The 22,075-nt window shown below is 37.0% G+C and overlaps 1 pseudogene across 1 annotated transcript; it reads left to right on the plus strand.

The window, feature by feature from the left end:
* The first annotated feature begins 3,961 nt into the window (after positions 1-3,961).
* LOC308347506 (olfactory receptor 6C2-like) lies at positions 3,962-4,842 on the plus strand (annotated as a pseudogene). Its single transcript has one exon. The product of its transcript is annotated as an olfactory receptor 6C2-like (transcript).
* The last annotated feature ends 17,233 nt before the right edge of the window (positions 4,843-22,075 follow it).

Consider the following 22,075-nt stretch of genomic DNA (forward strand, 5'->3'; position numbering starts at 1 on the left):
AAAGCAGGCTCTCTGCTGAGCAGATAGCCCAATGAGGGACTCGATCCCAGGACCCCAAGATCATGACCTGAGCCAAAGGCAGAGGCTTTAACCCACTGACCCACCCATGTGCCCCTAAAATATAAAACTCTTTTAAAGATGAAAACTATTTTCTTAAATCTTCTCTCTTAAAAATAGCATTAATGAATGGAATAAATGAAAAACAATTTGGAACAAGGGTTACCACCTAGAGGGTACAGGAAAGAGCACGGTACCATGTAAAGCTCTAGGAGCCACTGGAGTGAGGAATAACAGATTGAGGAAATTAAGCAGGCTTGAGAGTATCATTCCACTTCATTAAAATTATCTATTGTAGTTATTATGGTGTGCACCTTTAGTTCCTGGGAATATCAAAGTTCTTCAAAAAAAATCATTGTCCCTGGAGTCCATTGGAGGTGACAGTAAACCTTGGGGTTTAGTTGTAGTAACTGGGCATACAGTGAGAGATGACCCAGCCCTCATCTCTGGAGAAAGTGAGTACTTTACAGGACAAATGAGAGCCAGTCACAGCACAAGCTGACTGATTTTTGCCAGGAAATTGAAAAGCATATTGTCTTCTATCCATTTATATAAGAGACACTCAAAACCTGGAGATACTAGTCGAAAACTAAAAAAGGATTTGAGGATGTTAGTAACACTAAGTGTGATAGCTAAGGAAAAACTACAGAACAACTATTAAGCCAACGCAAAAATTAGCGAGTTCTTAAACCTCAGTTTCAAAATATGCATTAAAGAGACATAAATGGAAATTTAAGAGGGAAAAAAATCTTTCTCTGTGGAAGACAAGAATGAAAGTTTTAAATGTAAACTGAACAGTTGACTATTTCGTGGTGTAAATTGTGTGAATTAACACCCAATGGCACCGGCCTTTGTAAAATATGAGTGAATAATCTTGAAAAAAGACACAGTACACTATAGTAGTTTTAGCATAGATACAATTAAAGTGGCATAATGAGTTGAAGGAAACCACGATAGGAATGAAGTTTGTAGATGATACCTTTGTAAATGTATACAAAATTTCTAAGCGAGTATCTTTTTCCTTGAAATTTCATTTGCAGGAATTATTATAAAATCATGCAATAATGTTCATAAAAACCTGTTTTTTGGAAACATTTCAACCTTTGTAGAAAAAAAAAAGATTCATAAAAGGGTATTGGAAATTGATTCAAAACTTTAGCTATTTTCATATAAATTTTTAAAATAATAAGAATTTACCAAAATAAAGAGCATCAGAAATGATGAATAGCCAAATTTGTATCGACATGGATGGGACTGGAGGAGATTATGCTGAGTGAAATAAGTCAAGCAGAGAGAGTCAATTATCATATGGTCTCACTTATTTGTGGAGCATAAAGAATAACACAGAGGACATTGGGAGATGGAGAGGAGAAGTGAGTTGGGGGAAACTGGAGGGGGGGACAAATGATGAGATACTGTGGACTCTGAGAAACAAACTGAGGGTTTTGGAGGGGAGGGGAGTAGGGGTTGGGTGAGCCTGGTGGCAGGTATTAAGAAGGGCACGTATTGCATGGAGCACTGGGTGAGGTGCATAAACAATGAATTTTGGAACACCAAAAAAAAAAAAAATTAAATTGCATTCAATTTTAAAAAACTGGAATTACATAAATACAGTGTATTGAAATTAAATAGAATTAAATGAAGTATATTTTATAATAGAAATGTAAAAATATTTTTATTTTAAGAAAAATAGCATGTGAAAAATTATTATTTAAATATGTAAGTTTTTTACCTCCAGTTTGAATATCTTACTGACGGAGTCCTCAAGAAAGCAAAACAACTACCAAGAAATATACAACTATTTAACTGTTTGAAAGCTAAAGCAAGTCACAGATGCCAGTTAATAGTTCAGCCAGCATGAAAGGTAATAACATTCATGCATATCATGAAACCACCACCCTCTTTGCTATTATTACCTTTCATGCTGCCTGAACTATTAATGTTAGATACTGGCACATATAAAAGTTTAATAATTAAAACTGTTGACAAAGTAGTTTCTTTTTTTAAGATTTATTTATTTATTTATTTGAGAGAGAGAGAGAAAGTGGGGGCGAGGGGCAGAGAGAGGGAGAGAGAGAATCTCAAGCAGACTTCCCATTGAGTGCAGAGCTTGACCTGGGGCTTGATCCCACAACCCCAAGATCAGACCTGAGCCAATACCAATAGTCAGACACTTTAACTGACTGCACCACCCAGGCGCCCCAGAAAGAAGTTTCAAGATGAAACCCAAATAGGACAGAAGATAGATTTGAATATGTAGGCAAATGAATAAGATATATATGTATTTATACAACAATATGTCTTACCATTGACTATAAGTCTAGGATTGTTAGTTTTAGAGCTATCCCAGTAAAAAAGACAGCAATCCCTGATTTCAACAAACTTACCTTCTCACTGACAGTGCTAAGATGGAAGTAACAATTATTTGTTATGAGAGCACAAATAAGGACCAGTCAATACAGACATGAAGTTAAGAAGACTTCTCAGTAGAAGTGATGTTCCAAGTGAAAATCACAAATAAGTAGTTGTACCTGGGTAGTTTAGGAGAGTAGGAAGTAAAGATGGGAGTGTGGAAGGATAGAGAGAGAGATGTGGAGGGACAATTTTTTTTTTTTTTCCGGATAGATTATCAGTGTAAACTGCTTGACACAAGACCTATGACATGAAAAATTCTCAGTACATATAATCTATTCCTCTTACTATAAGAAATGTGGAGTAGAAAGAAGATATCACTTACACAGATCATAATCCCAGTTAGGATTTTGTGGTTTTGAGGTCATGTCGTATGAATTATCTGTAGGATAGAGATAATAGTAGCTGACATATATGAAGCATATACTATGCATCAGATTTTATCATAAATATATTACCTCATCTAATCATTTTAACTGTATATGGTAGATACCCTTATTATCTCCATTTTATTGATTAAAAAACCCTGAAGGCCTGAGAGGTTGGGAAACTTGCCTGAAGTCATAGAGATGTGGGCAGGAAAGCCAGGTATTGTATGATGGAGGTCTCACAATAGGTGTGCTCTTAATCAGCATGATGCTGCCACTGCAGCTTAGAGTGAGAAAGAGAGTATAGATAGGTGTGTGGAGAGTATATTCAATATTTTTAATTTGATTCTGAACTTAGTAATAATGAGGTATTACAATGTTTTCCATACTTAAACAGACTGAAATATGTGAGGTTTTTTTCCAGCTGTGTATCATTGGTCCCAACATATCTTCATATGAAGCAGATAAATTGTGCATTAAAATACTCTCTGTATCATGTGTCCGGTGGACACTGAGTGTAAATTACATACCACCAGAGAAACTTAAGAAGAGAGTCAGAGGAGTGATCCAACAATGTGGAAGTTGCATGTTAAAACATGAAACAAGGCATAAACACATTCTTGGTCATCGTGCCACAATGCAAAATACAAGTCACAGACTGATGGAGTCCAGATCAACTGTTACAGATTTACATTTTATCATGACCAAATCTTCAAGAAAAGGCATAAAACAAACTAAATTGAGATATTCATCTTTGAAATAAAGAAGAAATGCTAGATATGAGAAGAAATCATGATTTTGTTGAATCACAATCTAATCACATGAGAAAATCCATTCTTGGGTATAGATTAAAGCTGTGAGGGAAAAGAAAATGAGATGGTAGAACAATTTTTTAAAATATGTTTAAAAATCTATCACAAATTGCCAAAAGAATAAAATAAAATAAACAATTGAGTAGCCAGAGTATTGGCAAAATCAATTACTAATTTATAGAAGAAACTGCATGTTCCTTTGTATGCTATCTCTGGTAGTCACTGTTTATTGCCATCTAGCTTTGATACACTCTATTCAAATAAAATATCTCTAAATTTTACGTCAAATTGAATAAAATTTAGTAGTCAGTGATGAAAAATCACACAGTAACAACCTTCATCTTATTGGGACTGACAGATGATCCGCAACTTCAGATTCCAATTTTTATATTTCTATTTCTCACTTATATGTTGAGTATAACTGGGAATCTGACCATCGTATCCCTCACTTTAGTTGACTCTCACCTTAAAACACCAATGTACTTTTTCCTACAGAATTTTGCTTTATTAGAAATTTCATTTACATCTGCATGTATCCCTAGATACTTGTACAACATAGCAACAGGCGACAAGGTCAATTACATATAATATTTGTGTTATCCAAGTTTTTTCATCGACATCTTTGTAGTGACAATTTTTTCTCTTGGCTACAATGTCCTATGACTGCTATGTAGCCATCTGCAAACCCCTGCATTATGTGACCATCATGAACAACAGAGTCTTCAAGAGACTTGTCCTCTGCTGTTGGATGACTGGCTTGTTGATCATATTCCCACCACTTACTCTGTTCCTAAATTTGAAATTCTGTGATTCAAATGTCATTGATTATTTTTTCTGTGATGCATCTCCAATCTTGAAGATTTCATGCTCAGAGCATGAAATGGCTCATAGAGCAGTTGGTTATTGTCTGTGCTGTGCTGACCTTCATTCTGACCCTTCTGTGTGTTCTTCTGTCTTACATTCACATCATCAAGACCATTCTACAATTCCCCTCTGCCCAACAAAGGAAAAGAACTTTTTCTACTTGTTCCTCTCACATGATTGTTGTTTCCATCACCTGTGGAAGCTGTATCTTCATCTATGTTAAACCTTCAGCAAAGGAATCAGTGACTATTAATAAGGTCATGGCAGTGCTAATGTCATCCATAGCTCCCATGTTGAACCCATTCATTAACACTCTAAGAAACAAGTGAGACAAACCTTCAGTGAGTCCTTCAAAAAAACTGCATTGGTCTCAAAAAAGTAAAAGAATGCTCAAGTTCATAAATAAAATAACAAGCTAAGCATAAACCATCAAACTCTTAATCTCTTTTTCTCTTTTTAACATGATCTCTATTTAGGTTAATTTCCCCAAACATTTGTTTCTTCCAGAATTAATGTATTTCACCACCTGAGTTCACTCCTTTAATTCCCCACCCTGCAAACAAACCCAAGATCCCAATCAGAAAACATGATAATAATTTTCTATTAAATGTAAGCCTGATTTTACTTCTAATCTCACAAACAAAATTGCAATGCAGAAAAATTAAAAAAATGAGAAACAAACAAGGAAATAAATAGTTTATCTTATATTTACTTGGACTTGTAAAAAATAATTGATTTAAAGTGCTCTTCTAATCATCTAATCTATGTGTTGCTGAATTTTAATTGACTAATAAAATTTATTGAGTACGTAGTGTTGGCAGGTCAATTTCTAAGCAAAAAAAAAAAAAAAAAGAAAGAAAGAAAAGAAAAAGAAAAAAAGAAAAAGAAAAGAAAAACTTAAGTAGTCATATGCACAGTATGGAGCCCAACACAGAGTTTGGGCTTGAGATCAAGACCTGAACTGAGATCAAGAGTCAGAGGCTTAACCAACTGAGCCACCAAGGCATTGCTCTAGGTAGAAATTTTTAATTAGTAATATCCCTGATTGTACTTAGCTCAGTATTTTTTTTTTTTAAAGCAGCACTGGGGGGTGGTGGGTGGGAGAAGGGGTTAAATGGGTGATGGGTATTAAGGAGGACATTTGTAATAAGCACTGGGTGTTATATGTAAGTGATGAATCACTAAATTCTACACCTGAAACTAATAACACACTGTATGTTAGCTAACCGGAATTTAAATAAAAAAAAAAAAGCACCACTGGCAAAAACTAATATGATATAATTGAAAAGTAAAGAAAATAAAAATACATACATTCCAAATAAATGTGTCTTAAGTGGAAGTAGAATTTGATATCTAGGATCCTGGAGTTTATTTGTAAATACACACACACTCATAAAATGCTGAAATTTTAAAAGTAAAAGATTCACAGACTATACAAAATACATAAGGTTTTAAATGTGAGAAAAAGCTATTTTCTAAAAAGATATGATAAGTTCAGTGTCAAAATATTAATTGCTATTGAGGAATTAAAGAAGTTGTTAAAATTATGAAAAATATTCAATTGTTTAAAGTACAAATATCCAAATTCAAAATGTAGTTAAATTAACCAATAAACTTTTTATGTCATGCAAACAATTTCAAAAGAAATATAGAAAACAAATTATCAATATACATGGAGGTCTAAGATAATTGAAAAGGAATTCCAAATGAAAAGTTATAATTAAAATAATAGTTACATTTTTTTCATGAAGTAAATGGCATATAGGTTAAAAGACCACAAAATGTACATCAGTTTTTCTTAAAATTTCTTTTTTTTAATTAAAGCTCATAAAACTACTATGTAAATTTTCATATTGGTAAGTTTTCTCTTGGCTTTCTGGCATCCAGGCCTAATGACCATCCTTTTGGACTCTCTCCTGGTATCTCTAGAATATGGCACTTACAGTTGCCTTTGTTAAAAAGAAAAGAAAAAAAAAAGAAAAAAGAAACCAAGTCTCTCATCCTCATTTTTTCATTCCATGTCCTCTATTTTTCACTTAGGTCTCAACATGAATGTCATCCATTTACAGGCTATCTCTTCCTCTCCCACCACACAAACATAAAAACTAAATCTGGAGAAACTTTATCCTACCTGCTGTTTTGACCTAAACTTTCTCTTCTTTAGTACTAATTCACTAAAATTTTGTTTATATTGTGTATCTAAAATCTTCTAGAAAGGCAAACTCTACTTTTTATGCATACTTTACTATATATAAAACCTAGTAAATAAATGATATTGAATATATTATTTTCAAATATACTGAATGAGAAAGCCTCACAATTACTGAAAAAATTACTTATTAAAGAAAAATGTTAATTTCTGTCAAAAAATTTCATAAAAGAATCAAATGGGTAAAATATGCTATACATTTTTAAAGAACTTTAAATCAAGATTTAACTACCCTGCTACATTTGATTTCTATTTTAAGATATGAAAAAAATTAACAAAAGTTGTCATTTACTGAGAGATCAATTTAGGCTAACTTTACATGAGCTACAATATTATCTATGTATGAATTTACTTTATTTTTTATGAATTTACTTTAATACACACACATGCACACACACATTTTTTTTTAATGGATAATCTTCCAAAGACTACTGGAGTTGGTCTTTAATCTTTGTTTCATAGATTTGTAAACTGAGATGTGGGACTATTAGGTAGTGTTAATAAGTGTTGGAGCCAGGGTTCAGTCCTATTTCATGTTATTCTAGGTCTGTAATTTCTATAGTGTATGGCACTGCCTTTTCAGGATTGCACACATAATCATCAAAATTACATCAAGGAACATCTTAAGAAATTTTATTTTATCTAAAATACTCAATGATTAGATAAGAAAGTGAAATAAAATTTAAACAAGTAGAGTTTGATAATTCTATAATTGGATAGAATTACTCAAAATAAAAATATCATTATTTGATGGACAATTTATGATGTAAAAATTAAATTATTTATTGAAATGCCACATTGTATTGACTATCTTGCAAAATGTATGATTTTTAAAATATGTAATTGAATAAAGAAAAGCTAATAATCTACTATATAGTAATAAGGAAGAGGCAAACACCACTTAAAGTGTAATTCAGAGACTTCCAGGGAGGATGGCAGAGTAAGAGAATCTTAAGCTCACCTCACACCATGGACACACTTAGATAATAGCCACATCAGTGTAAATAACCCAGAAAATGACCTGAAGACTTTCAGAACAGACCCTCCACAACTAATGGTAGAGAGAAGGCCACATCAAAAACGGTAGGAAGGGTGGCCACTCAATCAGGAATAAAACTGACTGTAAGACTGCCTACAAGAGGGAGAGACATACAAGCCTAGAGAAAGGACAAGGCAGACCCCAGACCAGGCATCTCAGGCAAGGGAGACACACACTGGGAAGATGAATCTCCATAACATTTGGATTTGAAAACCAGAGGGGCATAACTTTATGAGTTTTTATAATCAATAGAGCTTACCACCTGGAACTTTAAAAATCAGCAGGCTTAGCTCTGGGAGAGCAACAGGGCAAAGCAAAATGATTCCCCGCCATTAAAGAAACAGTATAAAAAACAGCACCACTGAGATACAACACAAAAGCAGCACTTTGAAAAATGCTGGTAATATGGGAAGGAGATTCAATTACTAATCTCAGAACATGTCCTGGAGGAGCAGGAATCTTTAGGAATCTTCTCCAAGAACAAAGAGTGGGTAAGCACTGTTTCCCTCCACTATCATTCATAGACTCCTGCAGAAACAAGTCCAAACACTCTCTACCTAGCTTGCTAACACTGTGCCCCATGCCCAAGTTTTCCTCCAACATGCCCCCTCCAACTTAACCTTGACAGGCACTCCACAAAGCACATCCAGGTCTCCTCCCACAGCAGACTGGCACAAATCTTGCTAACACCATGCACCCCCACCCTCATGTTCTCCTGCAGACCAGCCCTCAACAGGAGTCCATCCAAAGCAGGACCCAAGTGTAACACTGTACAAGCAGCCCTAACAGTGACTAACACCACTCTAAAGTGACTCCTACTCAGGGGCAAGGGAAAGAGAACCACATATGCCAGTCCAACTGTGGCCCAAGCATGGGGCTAGGGGAAGATATCTGGTCTGACAGCAGACCAGGCCTATTAGGACCAATTTAATGTTAAAACCTGCTTAACTATTAGGGCCTGCTTAGCCAGAGCAACTTCATATTGCCTAGGTAGCCATATTGTTGTTTACATCCACGGACTTCATTCCAGGAATAAATGCCCCAGTAGTTCCCAGTATGGTTCCAGGTATCGATTCCGGGAGTAAAGGCCTTAACAATAGAAGCCACATACCTTGGGTCTGCGGTTATGCCCTATAAAACCAGCCTATGAGATCGGGAGGGGGTTGCTCTCTTCGGAGGCAGCCCTGGAGGGTCAGTCTGACTTCTAATGCTTGGCATAGAATAAAGCTTCACATAACTTTCACTTTGTCTCAGTCTCATTCCCCTGGCCGGTCAGTCTAACTTCTAATGCTTGACATAGAATAAGGCTTTGCATAACTTTCGCTTTGTCTCAGTCTCGTTCCTTTGATAACAGACCCCAACAAGGCCCACAAATGAAGGTCTTTCAGGAATAAAACATGGAAAAAACGCTGCCATTTGGTTTGACCACAGCTCTGGCAAATGCCTGATTAGACCCAACTGAAGACCAAGGCAGCCACAGACTGGCACATTGACAACACAGGAACTAAACTTCCTCAAACTGACAAAGTGAGCCATTGAAGATGACTAAACTGAAGGCAAACATGGCTCAGCCACAACAATAGGGTGCACACAATACACATAGGAGACACCCCTACAGGGACACTGCATTGCAGCGTATTACAGGACCTCTTCTTCATACAGCCACTACTTCCAAGAGCAGGAGATGCACCTAAATTTCCTAACACAGAGAAACAGACAGAGAGTTACACACAATGAGAAAAGAGAGGAATATGTCCCAAAGGAATGAACAGGACAAAATCATAGCAAGAGAGTTAAATGAAATGGAGATAAGCAATATATTGATAAAGAATTTAAAGTAATGGTCATCAAGATACTCACTGGACTTGAGAAAACAGTGAAGGACCTCAGTGAGACCCTCAACAAAGAGATAGAAAATATTAAAAAGAACCAAGTAGTGATGAAGAACTCAATAACTGAAATAAAAAATACACTAGAAGGAATAAATAGTAAACAAGAGGAAGCTGAAAGATGAATCAGCAATCTAGAAGACAGAGTAATAGAAAATGATCAAGTTGAATAGGAGAAAGAAATAAGAATAATTTAAAAAATGAGAATAGAATAAGAGAACTCAGTAACACCATGAAGCATAATAACATTCTCATTATAGGGATCCCAGAAAGAAAGGGGAGATAAAAGGGGGCAAAAACAATATTATTTGAAGAAAAAAAGATTAAAACTTCCCATATCTGGGAAAAGAAACAGAAATCCAGATCCAGGAGGCATAGAGAGCACCCAATAAAATCAACAAAGAGTTCACACAAAGACACATATTAAGTAAAATTATGGCAAAAAGTAGCAATAAAGAAAGAATTCTAAAACCAACAAGAGAAAAGAAAACAGTTACATATAAGGAAAATCCCATAAGGCTATCCCCTGAAACCTGGCAGATTAGAAGGCAATGACATGATGTATTCAAAGTACTTAAAGGAAAAATACCTGCAACCAAGAATACTCTATCCAGCAAGTCTATTTTTCAGAATACAAGAAGAGAATAGAGTTTCCCAACAAAACTTCAAGGAATTCATCACCATGAAACCAGCCTTACAAGAAAAGTAAAAGGGGATTCTTTCAATGAAAAAGAAAGATAATAAGCAGGAATTTTTAAAAAGTAAGAAGAGGGGTGCCTGGGTGACCCAGTCCATTAAGTATCTGACTCTTGATTTTGGCTCAGGTCATGATCTCAGCCTTCTGGGATCGAGCCCCATGTGGGGCTCCACACTCAGCATGGAGTCTGCTTGTCCCTCTTCCATTGTTTCTCCCCCACTCCTGCTTATTCTTTCTCTGTCTCTCTCTCAAATAAATACATAAATAAATAAAATCATTTTTTTTAACTTAAAAAGTAAGAAGTACAAAACCAATAATTTTAAGTATACCTATAAAAATCAGTCAAGGGGTTCACCAAAAAAGGATTTAAAGTATAACACCATGTATGTAAAATAGAGGAGCACAGGAGGAGTAAACATTTATTGTTTTTAGAATGGGTTCAAACTTAAAGTGACAATCAACTTAATATTAGACTGCTATGTAGATAAAATGTTGCATATAAACCTAATGGCAACTTCAAATAAAAAAACTAGTAATAGGTAGGTAAAAAATTAAGAGAAAGTAATCCAAATATTTGACTAAAAAAAAAAAAAAGCCATCAAACCCCAAAAGAAGAGATCAAGAGAAGAAAGGAACAAAGAACTACAAAAATAACCATGAAACAAGTAACAAAATGGCGATATGCACATGCCTATCAATAATTCCTTTGACTGTAAACAGACTAAAACACTCCAATCAAAAGATACAGAGTGATGAAATAGACAAAAAAGTAAGACCCATCTACATGCTGCCCACAAGAGACTTTTTTCAGACCTAAAAACAAGCAAATTGTAAATGAGGGGATGGAAAAAGTATTTATCATGCCAGTGGAAGTGAAAAGAAAACTGGGGTAGCAATACTTATATTGGAAAAAATAGATTTTAAAACAAAGACTATAACAAAAGACAAAGAAGGAAACTATATAACCATAAATGGGACAATCCAACAAAAAAATATAACAATTGCAAATATTTATGCATCTAACATGGGAGCACCCAAATACATAAAATATTAATAACAAACATAAAGGAAATAAATGATAGTAATAAAATAATAGTAGGAGACTTTAACATCCTACTTATATCAATGGACAGATCATCTAAACAGGTAATTTATAAAGTAACAATGACTTTAAATGACATATTGGTCTAGATAGATTTAATGGATATATTCAGAATATTCCACCCTAAAATAGCAGAATATACATTCTTTTGGAGCATATAGAACATACTTCAAAATAGATCACACATCAGGCCACAAGATAAGTCTCAACAAATTCAAAAAGATCAAATACTACACATCTTTTTCAACCACAACATCATGAAAAAAGACACTAACCACAAAAAAAAAAAAAAAAAAATCTGGAAAGCCACAAATTTACCCACATAGAGGTTAAATAACATGCTATTAAACAATGAATAGACCAACGAAGAAATCAAAGAGAAAATTTAAAAAAAAAAATAGAGACAAATGAAAATGAAAACACAATTGTCCAAAATCTTTGATATGCAGCAAAAGCTGTCCTAAGAGGGAAGTTTACAGCAATGCAGACTACCTCAAGAAGCAAGAAAAATCTAGAATGAAAAATCTAACCTTACACCTAAGGGAGCTAGGAAAAAGAACAAATAAAATCCAAAGCCAGTAGAAGGAAAGAAATAGTAATAATTAGAAGAGAAATAAATGAAATAAAATTTTAAGAAAAGATTAAAACAGGTCAATGAAACCAAAAGCTGGTTCTTTTCAAAGATCAGCAAATTGGTAAACCTTTAGCCAGACCCATCAAAAAAAAAAAAAAAAAAAAAAAGACAGAGAACTCAAACAAACAAAATCAGAAATGAAAGAGGAGGGGCACCTGGGTCGCTCAGTCAGTTAGGCATCCAGCTCTTGGTTTCAGCTCAGTTCATGATTTCAGGGTCATAGGATCAAGCTCTGTGTCATTCTTCATGCTCAGCTCAAAGTCTGCTTGAGATTTCTCCCTCTGCCCCTCACTCCACTCATGCATGCTCTCTCTCTTTTTCTCTTTCTTTCAAACAAGTAAGTAAAATCTTAAAAAAAAAAAAAAAGAAATGAAAGAGGAGAAATAACAACCAACACCACAGATACACAACTGTAAGAGAATAGTAGGAAAAATTATATGCCAACAAATTGAACAACCTAGAAGAAATGGATAAAATCCTAGAAACATATAACCTCCCAAAACTGTATCAAGAAGAAATAGAAAATTTGAACAGACCAATTACCAGCAATGAAATTGAATCAGTAATCAAAAAACTCCCATCAAACAAAAGTCCAGAGCCAGATGGCTTCACAGGTGAATTTTACCAAATATTTAAAGAACAGTATATACCTATCTTTCACAAACCACTCCAAAAAATATAAGATGAAGGAAAGCTTCCAAATTCATTCTATGAGGCCAGAATTACTCTGGCTCCAAAACCAGATAAAAACGCCCCAGAAAAAGAGAACTACAAACCAATATATCTGATACACATAGATACAAAAATCCTCAACAATGATGATTCACAGACCTCTACCCCTGAAGCAAATAATACATTACATGTTAATTAAAAATTAATAAATTAAAAATTTAAAAAAATTTAAATCCTCACAAAATATTAGCACACTGAATCAAACAATACATTTAAAAATCATTCACCATGATCAACTAGGATTTATTCTCAGGATGTAAGTGTGGTTCAATATTTGCAAATCAATCATTGTGATACATCACAACAATTAGAGGAAGGACAAAAACCATATGACCATTTCAGTAGATGCAGAAAAAGCATTTGACAATGTACAACATCCTTTCATGATAAAAACCCTCAACAAAGTAGGTTTAGGAGGAACATACCTCAACCTAATAAAGGCTGTATATGAAAAAATCCACAGCTAACATCATACTCAGTGGTGAAAAACTGAGAACTTTCCCCATAATATCAGGAAGACAAAGATGTCCACTCTCACCCCTTTTTCAACATAGTACTGGAAGTTCTGGCCACAACAATCAGACAAGAAAAAAAAAAATAAAAGGCACCCAAATTGGTAAGGAATAAGTAAAATTTTAACTGTTTGCAAATAACATAATACTATATATATATATATATATATATATATATATATATAACCTAAGGAGTCCACTAAAAAACTACTAGAACTGATAAATGAATTCAGTAAAGTCACAGGATACAAAATCAATGTACATAAATCCATTGTATTTCTATACACTAATAATAAAGTAGGAAAAAGAGAATTTAAGACAATCCTAAGGATAGGCACATTCTCCTTGCTTCTTCTTGTGGTTTTGGCCTTGCTCCCTCCCTGCAAAGAGTCTGGACATGTCCATGTGGATCTTTCCTGGTGGGGTCTGTAGTGCTCTTGGGTCCATCCTTAGTCTCTGCAGGGGTAGAAGCAAGAGCCATGAGATCACCAGCACCCACAAGGTCACTTCCAGGTGGAGGAGAATGAGAACATCACCATGGTAAAAGACATCTGGCTTTTGGAAAATGTGATTGATTGTATTAAGGAAACCTTCCAATCTGGCCCAAAGTCTTAACAGTATTCTGGTGCTTATGGTTCCTCAGTTTCTGATGAAGAATTGAAAAGAAGAGTGGCTGAGGAGCAGGCATTGGAGCAAACCAAGAAAGAGTCGGAAAATCAGAAACAACTAAAGCAAGGCAAAGAACTGAACTGAAAGGACTTTTGCCAATGAGCAGTTAACCAGAGCAGATCTTCACAGAAGGATATCAAGTGAAGAAGAACAAACCAAGGAAGCACCTGGCTAAACAACTGGAAGAGAAAGATCGAGTGATAAAGAGGCAGGATGTATTCTATAAAGAGCATCTGACGAGAGGAGAGAAGCTCAGAATTCTACAAAGTTACCATTGAAAAAATATCATGACCTAATATAAATGAACTTGGAAGTGTCCTGCCTTCAAATTCTTAGCACTCTTAGAAAAGGACTGGCATTTATTCTTTGAATGTTTAGTAAAATTCACCAGTGAAGCCATATTTACAATTTTCTCTTAGGTTTATTTTTTTGAACATGAATAATTGTTAAGTGTGCTATTCAGTTTCTAGATACTTATGGGTTTCCTGGAGAACCCTCTTTTAATACACACTTTTATTTTATTTTTGTTTGTTTGTTTGTTTTTCAATTTTTTATTTCTTTTCAGCATAACAATATTCATTGTTTTTTTAACCACACCCAGTGCTCCATGCAATCCGGGCCCTCCCTAATACCACCACCTGGTTCCTCCGACCTCCCACCCCCCACCCCTTCAAAACCCTCAGGTTGATTTTCAGAGTCCATAGTCTCTCATGGTTCACCTCCCCTTCCAATTTCCCTCAACTCCCTTCTCCTCTCCATCTCCCATTGTCCTCCATGTTATTTGTTATGCTCCACAAATAAGTGAAACCATATGATAATTGACTCTCTCTGCTTGACTTATTTCACTCAGCACAATCTCTTCCAGTCCCGTCCATGTTGCTACAAAAGTTGGGTATTCATCCTTTCTGATGGAGGCATAATACTCCATAGTGTATGTGGACCACATCTTCCTTATCCATTCATCCATTGAAGGGCATCTTGGTTCTTTCCACAGTTTGGCGACTGTGGCCAGTGCTGCATAAACATTGGGGTACAGACGGCCCTTCTTTTCACTACATCTGTATCTTTGGGGTAAATACCCAGTAGTGCAATTGCAGGGTCATAGGGAAGCTCTATTTTTAATTTCTTGAGGAATCTCCACACTGTTCTCCAAAGTGGCCGCACCAACTTGCATTCCAACCAACAGTGAAAGAGGGTTCCCCTTTCTCCACATCCTCTCCAACACACGTTGTTTCCTGTCTTGCTAATTTTGGCCATTCTAACTGGTGTAAGGTGGTATCTCAATGTGGTTTTGATTTGAATCTCCCTGATGGCTAGTGATGATGAACATTTTTTCATGTGTCTGGTAGCCATTTGTATGTCTTCCTTGGAGAAGTGTCTGTTCATATCTTCTGCCCATTTTTTAATATGATTGTCTGTTTTGTGTGTGTTGAGTTTGAGGAGTTCTTTATAGATCCTGGATATCAACCTTTTGTCTGTACTGTCATTTGCAAATATCTTCTCCCATTCCGTGGGTTGCCTCTTTGTTTGTTGACTGTTTCCTTTGCTGCGCAGAAGCTTTTGATCTTGATGAAGTCCCAAAAGTTCATTTTTGCTTTTGTTTCCTTCGCCTTTGGAGACATATCTTGAAAGAAGTTGCTGTGGCTGATATCAAAGAGGTTACTGCCTAGGTTCTCCTCTAGGATTCTGATGGATTCCTGTCTCATGTTGAGGTCTTTTATCCATTTCGAGTTTATCTTTGTGTATGGTGTAAGAGAATGGTCGAGTTTCATTCTTCTACATATAGCTGTCCAGTTTTCCCAGCACCATTTATTGAAGAGACTGTCTTTTTTCCACTGGATATTTTTTCCTGTTTTGTCGAAGATTATTTGACCATAGAGTTGAGGGTCCATATCTGGGCTCTCTACTCTCTTCCACTGGTCTATGTGTCTGTCTTTATGCCAGTACCATGCTGTCTTGGTGATCACAGCTTTGTAGTAAAGCTTGAAATCAGGTAACATGATGCCGCCAGTTTTATTTTTGTTTTTCAACATTTCCTTAGCGATTTGGGGTCTCTTCTGATTCCATACAAATTTTAGGATTATTTGCTCCAGCTCTTTGAAAAATGCTGGTTGAATTTTGATTGGAATGGCATTAAAAGTATAAATTGCTCTAGGCAGTATAGACATTTTAACAATGTTTATTCTTCCTATCTAAGAGCATGGAATGGTCTTCCATCTTTTTGTGTCTTCTTCAATTTCTTTCATGAGTATTCTGTAGTTCCTCGAGTACAGATCCTTTACCTCTTTGGTTAGGTATATGCCCAGGTATCTTATGGTTCTTGGTGCAATAGTAAATGGAATTGATTCTCTAATTTGTCTTTCTGTATTTTCATTGTTAGTGTATAAGAAAGCCACTGATTTCTCTACATTGACTTTGTATCCTGCCAAGTTACTGAATTGCTGTATGAGTTCTAGAAGTGTGGGGGTGGAGTCTTTCGGGTTTTCCATGTAAAGAATCATGTCATCTGCAAAGAGAGAGGGTTTGACTTATTCCTTGCCAATTCGGATACCTTTTATTTCTCTTTGTTGTCTGATTGCTGTTGCTAGGACTTCTAATACTATGTTGAACAAGAGTGGTGAGAGTGGGCATCCTTGTCATGTTCCTGATCTCAACAAGAAGGCTGTGAGCTTTTTCCCATTGAGGATGATATTTGCTGTGGGTCTTTCATAGATAGATTTGATGAAGTTCAGTAATGTTCCCTCTATCCCTATACTTTGAAGTGTTTTAATCAGAAATGGATGCTGGATTTTGTCAAATGCTTTTTCTGCATCAATTGAGAGAACCATGTGCTTCTTCTCTCTTCTCTTATTGATTTGTTCTATCACATTAATTGATTTGCGAATGTTGAACCATCCTTGTAACCCAGGGATGAATCCCACTTGGTCATGGTGGATAATCTTTTTCATGTGCTCTTGGATCCTGTTTGCTAGGATCTTGTTGAGAATCTTAGCATCCATATTCATCAGTGATATTGGTCTGAAATTCTCCTTTTTGGTAGGGTCTTTGCCTGGTTTGGGGATCAGGATAATGCTGGCTTCATAAAAAGAGTCTGGAAGTTTTCCTTCTGCTTCAAATTTTTGAAGCAGCTTCAGGAGAATAGGTGTTATTTCGTCTTTTAAAATTTGGTAGAATTCCCCAGGGAATCCGTCAGGTCCTGGGCTCTTGTTTTTTGGGAGGTTTTTGATCACTGCTTCAATCTCGTTACTAGATATCGGTCTATTCAGGTTGTCAATTTCTTCCTGGTTCAATTTTGGGAATTTATAGTTTTCCAGGAACGCATCCATTTCATCTAGGTTGCTTAGCTTATTGGCATATAACTGTTGAAAATAACTTCTGATGACTGTTTCTACTTCCTTGGTGTTAATTGTGATCTCTCCCTTTTCATTCATAATTTTATTAATTTGGGCTTTCTCTCTTTTCTTTTGGATTAGTGTGGCCAATGGTTTATCGATCTTATTGATTCTTTCAAAAAACCAGCTTCTAGTTTCATTGATACGTTCTACTGTATCTCTGGTTTCTACCTCATTGATCTCTGCTCTAATCTTGATTATTTCCCTTCTTATGTGTGGAGTTGGTTTGGTTTGTGTTGATTCTCCAGTTCTTTAAGGTGTAAGAGAGCTGGTGTATTCTGGATTTTTCAATTTTTTTTGAGGGAGGCTTGGATAGCTATGTATTTACCCCTTAGGACCGTATTTGCTCTATCCCATAGGTTTTGGAGTGAAGTGTCTTCATTCTCCTTGGTTTCCATGAATTGTTTAAGTTCTTCTTTGATCTCCTGGTTGATCCAAGCATTCTTAAGCAAGGTGGTATTTAGCTTCCAGGTGTTTGACTTCCTTCTGAACTTTTCCTTGTGATTGAGCTCCAGTTTCAAAGCATTGTGATCTGAGAATATACAGGGAATTATCTCAGTCTTTTGGTATCAGTTGAGCCCTGATTTGTGACCCAGTATGTGGTCTATTCTTGAGAAGGTTCCATGTGCACTTGAGAAGAATGAGTATTCTATTGTTTTAGAGTGGAATGTTCTGTATATATCTACGAGGTCCATCTGGTCCAATGTGTCATTCAATGCTCTTGTTTCTTTATTGAGTTTCTGTTTCGATGATCTATTTCTGAGAGAGATGTGTTAAGATCTCCTACTATTAATGTATTCATATCAATATGACTCTTTATCTTGATTAATAGTTTTCTTAGGTAATTGACTGCTCCCATATTGGAGGCATAGATATTTACAATTGTTAGATCATCTTGGTGGATAGTCCCTGTAAGAATGATGTAGTGTCCTTCTGTATCTCTGACTACTGTCTTTAGTTTAAAATCTAATTTATCTGATATGAGAATTGCTACCCCGGCCTTCTTTTGAGGCCCATTAGCATGAAAGATACCTCTCCATCCCTTCACTTTCAGTCTGGGTGTATCTTTAGGTTCAAAATGGGTCTCTTGTAGACAACATATGGATGGGTCCTGTCGTTTTATCCAATCTGCAACCCTGTATCGTTTGTTGGGTGCATTTAGGTCATTCACATTGAGAGTGATTATTGATAGATACGTTTTTATTGACATGGTGTTACCTTTGAAGTCTTTCTTTCTGTTGATTGTCTCTATATTTCTGTTCAATGGTATTGTTAGGATTTTTCCTCTTTTATAGGACCCCCCTTAATATTTCCTGCAGTGTTGGCTGGGTGGTTGCGTAGTCTTTTAAGCCTTGCCATTCTTGGAAACTCTTTATCTCTCCATCCATTTTGAATATCAGTCTTGCTGGATAAAGTATTCTTGGCTGCATGTTCTTCTCATTTAGTGCCCTGAATATATCTTGCCAGCCCTTTCTGGCTTGCCAGGTCTCTGTGGACAGGTCTGACGTTATTCTGATGGGCTTTCCTCTGTACGTAAAGAGGTTCTTTGTCCTAGCGGCTTTCAAGAGATTGTATCCACAATTATGATTTCTCAATTTTACTATGAGGTGCCTGGATTTCTTTTTGGAATCTATAATCTTGAGGGGAGACTGTTCTGCCTCTAGTACATGAACGCTGGTTCCATTCACGAGATTGGGAAAATTTTCATGAAGAACTTGTTCCACTATATCTTCCAGACTTCTTTCTTTCTCCTCCCCTTCAGGGATTCCAATAATTCTGACGTTGGAACATTTCATGGCATCATTTATTTCCCTGATTCTGTTTTCATGGCTTCTAAGCTGTTGTTCCAGGCTTCCTCCTGACCCTTTCTCTCTATCTCTTTGTAGTCCAGATCACTAATTCTATCTTCTGTCTCAGTTACCCTAGCTTTTAGAGAATTTAGATTAGATTGGAACTCATTGAGAGCATTGTGAATCTCATCCCTGGTGGCTTTCAGTTCTTTCCTAACATTGTGAACCTCATCCCCAGTGGCTTTCAGTTCTGCCTTAATCAATTCCATTTGGTCATCCATGGCTTACTCCAACCTAGCTATTGCCTGGATAATTGTTAGCCTGAATTCTCTTTCCGACATATTGTCTATGTTGATAGCCATTAGCTCTGTTGCAGAAGGCCCATCCTCTGTATTTTTCTTCTGTTGGGCAATCCTCCTCCTAGTCATTTTGGTGGGAGGTTACTGAACAGATGTAGGTGGATGTATCAGCTGTGGTGCAGTCAAGGTGCACCCTGGAACGCTTCTGAGCACTCAGGATTCCCCACCAAATGAGAGAAAAATGAAAAGAAAAAGAAAAAAGAGAGAGAGAGAGAGACAGGAAAAAAGGGAAGATAAAAGAGAAGGTTCAGCCCAAATGGGCCCCAAGGTAAGATTTATTAAGTATACAAACAAAAACAGACAAACAAAAAGACTGATAAAAGTATATGACAAGAGAAAAAAATAAATATATAAATATAATCAAAACAAGTAAGAACCTAGTCAAAAAGAACCCCAAGTATAAGATTTATATACTATCAGGACAAACACAAATACACAGAAACACTGGCGGAAGAAAAAGATGGGAGCGTGGTTATAGATTCTCAGCGTGGGCGAGGAAGGTTATTTTGATTCTTCCTGGGTGTATCTTCATATCTTTGTTAAAGAACTCAACTTTCCTAAGATAAAGGGGGATTAAAAATAGGTTTACCTATAGGGGTAGCATTGACTGGGGAAAGGGGGTTACCTTGAAGTTTAACTCTATATGAATATTAGAAAATAAAAATAAAAAGGAATAAACTAGACTAAACTAAACTAAAATTTAAAAAAAAATTAGAAAAAAATAGAAAAGCAAAAGAAAAACACAGGTCTATGTATCAAAAAGTTCAGGTTAGAAGGTTATTATGGAATTTGATGTACTGGACATCTCACTGTGATGGTAAAAAGGTTAAAAAATTATCTATATAAAAAAAGAAAAAAAAATGAACCAGAATAGTGGGAATGAGTTAAAAATAAAAGTTATACCTATGAAGTACTGGTGGTTGTTCTCTTGTAGCCTTTTTTTTTTTTTTTTCTTTCCTGGTTGGTTTTCTGGGGGAGGGGCCTGCCACGTGGGTTTTCAGTCAATGATGTTCCCTGAGTTAAGTCCTCCTGCCCCCCTCAAGGGGGTGGGCTCTGAGGAAACCGGTTTTTTCAGGCTTTTGTTCTCTCGAGGTTTTTATGTTTGTTCACTTCTTTTCTCTCACTTTGGCAGTTTTTGATGGTTTTTGGAGGTTTAGAGGAAAGCAAACTGTACCCCGACCTCCCTCTCAGAGAGAAGCCTCAGTCTGCTCCCCTGTGGGTGCTGAAGAGCCCATATAAATTCCCCCTTGGCCACTGGCAGAGCATGTTCCAAGTCACGGTCCCTGGGACGCAGGATCTCCTGCTTGTATGCAAAACCACGGCAGCGGCGGCTGTCTGGGCAGCTCCAGACCACCAGAGAGGTTCCAAGCAGCAATAGCACACTGAGATTTTCCCGCTGGCTGAGGCTGGGAGTGTTTGGTCTTTCCTGTCTAAGAGCACCGGGCTTGCACGCACCTCTCTCAGGGGAGGGTGCGGGGTGTGCGCGTCTCACGCTCTAGGGCAGTGCAGGTCCAAGAGCACCAGGCTGGGCCTTTGTGCACCTCTCTCAGTGGAGGGTGTGGGGTGCATGCGTCTCAGGCTGATAGCATGGCACGGGTCTAAGATCCTCTGGCTGGGCCTTCACGCACCTCTCTCAGGGTAGGGTGTGGGGCACACGCATCTCAGGCTCTAGCGAGGCGCGGGTCCGAGAGCACCAGGCTGGGCCTTTGTACACCTCTTCCCGGGCAGGGTGTGGGGCGCGCGTGTCTCAGGCTGATAGTACGGTGCGAGTTCTGCTGTCTGGTGCGGCTCCCAGCCCCTCATGGGAGCCGGACTCCACTCGTTCTCAGGCGCGCTGGCGACTCAGGGACCAAAACCTGGTTCCTCTCTCTGGCTCAGCGCCAGGGGAGGCTGTCCTGGGTCCGGGGACTTAAGCCCTGTCCCTAGCCATCCCGATTCCCACAATTTCCCCCCGTGATCCTTTGCTCTTTTTGAGTGCTTTCAACCAGACTCCAAGTTAATGCTGGTCCCCAGTTGCAGGGCACTCTCGTACTGGAGTATTCCTTTCCAATCAGTCACCTCTGGTGGCTCCCTCCCCCTTTTGTTTATCTTCCAATATCAGTCAGACATTCCCACTCCGCTTTACCTGCCCACTGGCGTCTTCTGCCCCTGTAGAGATCCAGACGCGTATAATTCTGATCTCAGGCTGATTTCATGGGTGATCGGAGTTCTTTGGTAGGTAATCAGCTCACTTTAGGGTACAGGTTGAAACGGCGCCTCCTCCTACTTCCCCACCATCTTGTCCTCCCGGGTACTAAGTTTTTTTCAATACACAATTTTAAGAACACATTTTGTGAAAGTTGAATGTTCTTGCACCAAGATTTGTTGATTTGTTTTATGATTCAGAATATAGTTTATCTTGACAAATGTTCAGTGTACATTTAAATTAATATATCCTTCTCTTATTGGGTGGATTATTCTATAGATGTCAGTTAAACCTCACTGGTTCATAAGTTTTCAAGTCCTCATTTTCCTTGTTAATCTTCTGCCTAGTTGTTC

The sequence above is a fragment of the Martes martes genome, assembly GCF_963455335.1.
Source record: "Martes martes genome assembly, chromosome: 8".
NCBI lineage: Eukaryota > Metazoa > Chordata > Mammalia > Carnivora > Mustelidae > Martes > Martes martes.